Genomic DNA, 6,966 nt, shown 5'->3' with positions numbered 1-6,966 from the left:
CAAGTTTCAAATCATCGACCACCCATCTTCTCGGGGAAGAAGACCCCGCCATCCTCGAAGAATGGATTCGCACCCTCGACAAGATCCTGGGATTGGTGGAATGCCCAGAAGAACGTCGTGTTAGAAATAGCCTCGTTCTACTTCGGACACGAGGCCGACCTTTGGTGGATCCACGAAAGACCCACTTACAGACAAGAACCAGGGTTCAACTGGGAAAACCTAAAGACACGACTACGAGAGCGGTTCTACCCAACATAAGAGCATCCATGCACGAGGAGTTCCTACACCTAAAACAAGGAATGACCACCGTCATGGAATACTATAAGCAGTTCCTCGATCTGACCGCTTTGCGCTAGAAAATTAGTCCCCACAGAGGCAACCAAGATAGAAAGATTTATATCAAGCCTCAACTTCGAAGCCCAGAAGGCACTAGTCGTGAAGGACCCCGAACCCTCAACAAGGCTTACTCCAGTGCCGCCAACCTCTATCGAATCCAGTTACTACAGTGCGGGTCCAGGAACAGATCCGTAAGAGGAACACGGGAAGTGGAACACCACCTGTGAAAAGAATAAGAAACGACACTAACACAAGGCCAGGCAACTCGGCTGGCCAAAGGCCGCCTCTAAGGAATAACGAATCTAATACAAGACCCTCCCTTTGCCAAAAGTGTAACAAAGACCACAAAGACACAGACTGTAGGGAAACCCTGGCGATGTTTCAACTGCGGAGGAGAATGCCACATGTCCTTCCATTGCCCTCAACTCCCGAACTCACGCCCTACAGTCATGGGCCAACACGGAGGTTCGAACAATCAAGGAATTACGGTGTTCCCGGAAAGGTGTTCATCATGAGCCGCACTCAAGCCGAACTTGAAAACGAAGGCAACTTCAATGAGGAAAACGTGGCTCCAGGAGACGAGGACCCCACAAACCAATCAGAAGAGAACCAAGGAGACGAATTCTGCTTAGGATGTTTAGAAAAAAAAAAAAAAACCATGTAACCACCCCGTAGTAAATTTACTTGTTTAGTTTAGCTTCTTTGGAATTATTATAAATAAAGAAACGAAATCGAAATAAATTAGCATAAGAAGAAGGTCTGGACTACCCCGAGGACCCATGAGTCACCAAAGTCAACACCCATTTCGGGCCTTGTTACTTCTCAGACTCCCACTCCTTGGGCTGTATTTCTTTCTTCTTGGACTTCCCTATTTTTCTTTGGGCTTCTCCATTCTCTTCGGACTTTCTCTATCCTTCTTGGGCGGGATCCATACCCCATAAAAAAGAATGAGAAAAATCTCGTAGGAGGGACAATATATAATTTAAGAAAAATTTTTATTTAAAAAATTTAAGAACGTAATTGAAAAAAAGTTTCCTTATTTGAAAAGCAAAATTTAAGAACATAACTGAAAATAGTATCTTTATTTGAAAAATGAATTTTAAGAATGTAATTGGAAAAAAATATCTTTATTTTGAAAAAATAAATAAATTTAAAACGCAACTGAAAATAGTATATTTATTTTAAAATGTAATTTTAAGAACGTAACTAAAAGAAAGAGAAGAATATGTTAAGAGGGGCAATATATAAATTTTCAGAAATATAAAAAACAAAATTTAAGAATGTAACTCAAAAAAGTATCTTTGTTTGCCAAGGACCTTGTTGTCTATTTTAAATATCTTTATTTGAAAAATGAAATTTATGAACGTAATAGAAAGAATGAGAACAATCTCGTTGGAGGAATAATATATAATATAGGACTAATGGTCAAATAAGTCATCACTACACAACAAATTACAATTGGGTCATCGAATTAAAAAAAAAAAAATTTGCAATTAGGTCATTGAACAACACAAATTCATGCATTTCGACTTAAAATGACATGTTGACCTGATAATATGCTGATGTGGCGTTACAGAATTTAAAAATATTTTTTAAAATTTTATATTAATAAAATTAAATAAAATAATTAACAATACCAAAGACTTTGTGGTTTAATGATACCAAGTTGAACTCCCACATAGAAGGTCGTGGGTGCATTATAATTAGAACGTAACAGAAAGAATTAATCACAGAAAATACTGCATTGTAATTAGAACGTAACGGAAAGAATTAATCACAGAAGATACTGCATTGTAATTAGAACGTAACGGAAAGAATTAATCTTTATCTATAAAATGAAATAAAATTTTAGAATGTAACTAAAATGAGAGAAATCTAGTGTGTGGAACAGAAGATATTGCATTGTAATTAGAACGTAACGGAAAGAATTAATCTTTATCTATAAAATGAAATAAAATTTAAGAATGTAACTAAAACGAGAGAAATCGAGTGTGTGGAACAATATATAATTTGAGAAGTTTCTTCATTTGAGAAAAAAAAATCTGCAACAATACAATAGCCTTCTTTCCATAACCCCTCCGCCAACTTTTTCCTTTTCTATTATAATCTTTCTCTTCACTGCTTCAACGTAACCATGAACACGGAGCTGGGATCATCTCATCCCCATGGATTTCAAAAACGCCGTCCAAGTTCCCGATACCCACACCTGGGTCGACTTCGCCTGTATCAACTCTTCTTCAAGTGACGAATATGTCCCTTGATCCGATCTTGAGGATCCACAAGTCGTCGAGAAAATAAAAATGGCTTGTGAAAATTGGGGTGTTTTTCAGGTCACCAATCACGGCGTTCCAATGGAGCTTATTGCCGAAATTGAGCATCAGGCTCGCCGGTTCTTTGCATTGCCGAGGGAGCAGAAGCTCCTCACTCTGCGCTCGCCGGACAGCCCCACTGGCTATGGCATTGTCCCCATTTCACGCGTTTTTAACAGTCTCATGTGGATGGAAGATTCACCATGTCGGGATCGCCAGTGGAGCATGTACGTCGGGTTTGGCCTCAAGATTATTCCCCTTTCTGGTATTCATCATGACCTCATTTTTTTTTATAAATACTCATAATTCTTTACAAGATATGATAATAGTGCGTTTGATTAATGAATTTATACATTAGGAATGAGATCAAAATCATAATTAGTATTCGGTTGACAACTTTTTAAAACATAACTATGAATTTGATTACACCTTCAATTAAAAATCTCATTAGGATATCATTCTATCTCATTGATAATCTAATTTAAGTTTGAATTAGTACTTTTAATATTTGTTTAATTTTTTTAGTTCATATTGATGCTTTGCTTCGGGTGTCATTATATTAAAATCAATTACCTTAATTTTTTATTTTTGTATTTTTAAAACATTTATTTCGATTATAGGGTCATATACAACTAAGCATCAATAAAGAATTGATTAATTATGTTTTGATAGGCTATAAGTAATATGTGAATCATAATCGATTGTTTATATGCTAATATGTGGTACAAATATATGTGGGATCCACTTTTGATTTGGGTCAGGTCAAAGTAGATCCGGGTTCTTCGTAGTGAGACGAAGAATTTGATATAATTTACGCTTCAAAATGAGTAATAGATAAATGAGAAATTGATTCTCAAAGTGAACTATTTTAGAGAATCCGAACTCTTAAGCTAAATTGCTAATTAAATTAGTAATTCGTAATTGGGTTATCAAGCTTGATTCGTCTTAAGCTTGATTAAGCTTAAGAGGGTAATTAAGCTTGAAAGCTTAATTATCTAATGAATTGGGAAGTTAAGTGTACATCCATGCTTTGTATCGTTGCATGGACGAATGTTGTGCAAGCTTAAGTGAAATTAAGCTTTGGAAAGCTTAATTAGTGAATTGGGAAGGTTAAGTGCTTTCCTTTCGTGCTGTGGATTCGGTGAGCACGAGACAATGCTATATGCATTGATTCGTGTAGCACCATTTTGGTGATTGTGGACCACTCAGGTGTGGTTTCTGGTCCTAATTTGTTAAACCTTTTGAGTTTGTACAGACTTCTCAGTCACTCAGATATTTTGAAACGGGTTATTATGGTCGGTACGAAACTACAAATTAATCGTATATTAATGTCGTGACCCGTTGATATTATTTTAATAATAAGTACGATCGTCATAGACGTTATAATTCAATTATTAAATTGGATTTATGTTGGTTTAATGTGCCATTTAGTGGGCTACTAACTAATCTCTCCCCTATAAAAACCTATATGTTGGGTAGAATGTTTGGTCAGGATTTTGAACTTGCAAAATCATATTTTTCTCTCATCTTCTCTCAAAAGTTGTTTCTTACAAAGAGATTCTACCAACATTTCCGTAAAACATCGGAGTGCTCAACTTGTGTTCTTGTTCGCCGGACTTTGGGTTTGAGTGCCTGAATGCCAAAGTCATAATCCGTTTTATCCTGCGAGAATGACGCTACAACGCTCCTAGCAACCTCGGAAGGTGGCGAATCGATTTTAAAGAGAGTGTGTGTACACACGACTCGAATTTCTGCTTCTTCTTTTTTCTTCTCGTTGGGTTAAAACCTCATGTTAGAAACCCTTTCTTGTTGTTTTTTGTTCTAGGTTTCGTACCAAGTGATGGGATTAATCTCGTAAAGGTTAAGTCCGTTTACTAGTTTCGTACTAGTTGTGGTGGGATTATTTTTGATAAAAATAAATCTCTATTTTGTTGGTATATATATTACAAAATATACATACGTAATTTTGGTTTTGTACCAAAATTGGTTGGAATTAATTTTCTACAAATTAAATTCCATTTTCAGATAATATATATATATATATATATATATATATATATATATATATTGTGTATCGATTTATTTACCAATTTTCAACAACATGTTCTATCTCAATTAAAAATTATAGTTCAACTGTTTATGTTTATATATATTATATATACTCAACAAGATGAATATAAAGCGTAATCATTATTTTTTATATTTTTTGAAACGATGATATATACATTGCTGCTTTCTTTGTTTCAGCACTGCATTTGACGATTACCAAGAACCAATGATGGGCCTGGCTATAAAGATAACTTCTTTAATATTCAAATCATTGGGCCTATCTAATGAAGATGTGGAATGGTTTAACCCCAAAAGCACCGAAGCATTCCTACATTTGAACTCGTACCCGAAATGCCCAGACCCAACCCACGCATTGGGCATGGTCGCACACACAGACTCATCTCTTATAACTTTACTATACCAAAGCAACACCGATAGAGGCCTCCAAGTGATTGGGCCCAATCACAATTGGGTCGACGTCGAGCCCATTTCCGATGCAATTGTCGTCAACCTCAGCGACCTGTTGCAGATCATCTCTAATGGACGATTCAAAAGCGTGACACATCGGGCCATTGTGAGCGAGGCCCATCACCGCATCTCCATCCCCTTTTTCTTCGGCCCAAAGATTGATGTCAACATTTCATCGCCACTTAAATTGATCAAGGGTGGTGATTTCCCCATGTATCGCCCCATATCATGGAAGGAGTACCGTGAGATTAAGGGTGTGCACTTTGACAAGGCCTTGGAGGCGGTTCGTTTCAATTCAGTCGTCGTTGAAAAAGACAATGCCCAAACGACCGGTGATGAGGCACCACTTGGTGGTAAAGTGAAAGCTTTAGAAGTGTAGAAATTTATTTTGTTAAACGTTCTGCTAATGGTGTGACTCATTTATTAGCTAGGGATGCTATTTTGTTGTCGGGTTTGGTTTGATTCTAGTTTGTTCTTTGTTCGTCATGGTTGTGTAATGACTATAAAGTCTCTTGTTGTTTTGTTCGTCATGTGTTGTCGAGTTTGTTTTGATTGTACTCAACTTTTGAAATAAGATTAAGAATAAAATGATGGTACTAATATATTTGGATAACCCAGTTGGCATTAATATAACTCTATTATATTTCTCAATACAATATAATACATCATAGCACAATATTTGGTTCTCATCAAAGCTTTTGCTCGAGTGATGATTAGAGTGACATTGTTTCATGTTACTTGTCCTATGCATGTTTGTTAATTTTGAAATCATTATACCCTAAACCACGGTAAAATTAAATTTATAAGATGGAACATTAACATAAGGTTAATTTTTACTATATCAAATGTTCAATTTTTAATATATTGGAAGTGAATTACTTTTTTGTGTACTAAATGTTTATTTTTGTTTATACTATAACAAATTGAACTTTTCATATATTAAAAGTGTACATTCAGTATACTAAAAATGAACATTTATTCGCTGTCCATTGACTACAATATTTTTTTTCGAATGTTACTGGCTCTATTACATTGTAGTATCTGTTCATATACTTTCTCAACCTACTGAAACACAAAGAACCAATAACGCCTCCACTGAGGCTAGAACTCATAATCTTCCAAATGGAAGTCCAACCCGGGTACCATTAGACCACATAGTCCTGGTCCATTGACTACAATATAATTTCATTGAATTTTAAGCAAATTTAATTTTACCAACACTTTAGGTATCAATACGTGCCAACTCGACCCCTATGAGTTGACTCCAATTATACAGTTGTGTGAACCATGATCCAAAAACACATAAAATATATTATTCTAACACATAAAGTATATTATACTAACTCATAAAATACATTATCTTACCTCAGAAATTTCATTATTCTAAAACACATATAAAGTACATTTTCTAACACATAAAAGTACATTATTTTAAATCATACAATACATTATCTTACCATCCACAGAATGTTTATTATTCTAACTAGTTTTACACGCGCATTGCGTGAATGAGTTAATGCCTAATGTTTATAATCAAATAAATATTTGAAAGTATATTAATGCAAGATTATATATGATAAGTTCATACATAAGTAATTTAATGTCTAATTTGTTTATTTAAATATGTAACTCATAGTATATGAATACAAGGTAATATAGGAGATTCATTATAATTGTTACTAAAAAAAATTTTAAATAGTAACCAAGTATTGTTGTTGCAATGGGTTCTAATATATTTAAGGAAAAATTGCAATAAATACCCTTTATAATATGTCAATTATCAATGTCATCCCTGAATTATGAG

General features: G+C 34.9%; 1 pseudogene; it reads left to right on the top strand.

Moving 5' to 3' along the window:
* Positions 1 to 5,560, top strand: part of LOC109186208 — an 8,921-nt pseudogene extending 3,361 nt beyond the window's left edge.
* Positions 5,561 to 6,966: the final 1,406 nt, after the last annotated feature.

Source organism: Ipomoea nil, unplaced genomic scaffold (assembly GCF_001879475.1).
Source record: "Ipomoea nil cultivar Tokyo-kokei standard unplaced genomic scaffold, Asagao_1.1 scaffold1407, whole genome shotgun sequence".
Lineage (NCBI taxonomy): Eukaryota > Viridiplantae > Streptophyta > Magnoliopsida > Solanales > Convolvulaceae > Ipomoea > Ipomoea nil.
The sequence above is the reverse complement of the archived record's forward strand: the minus strand, read 5'-3'. Positions and strand labels throughout refer to the sequence as shown.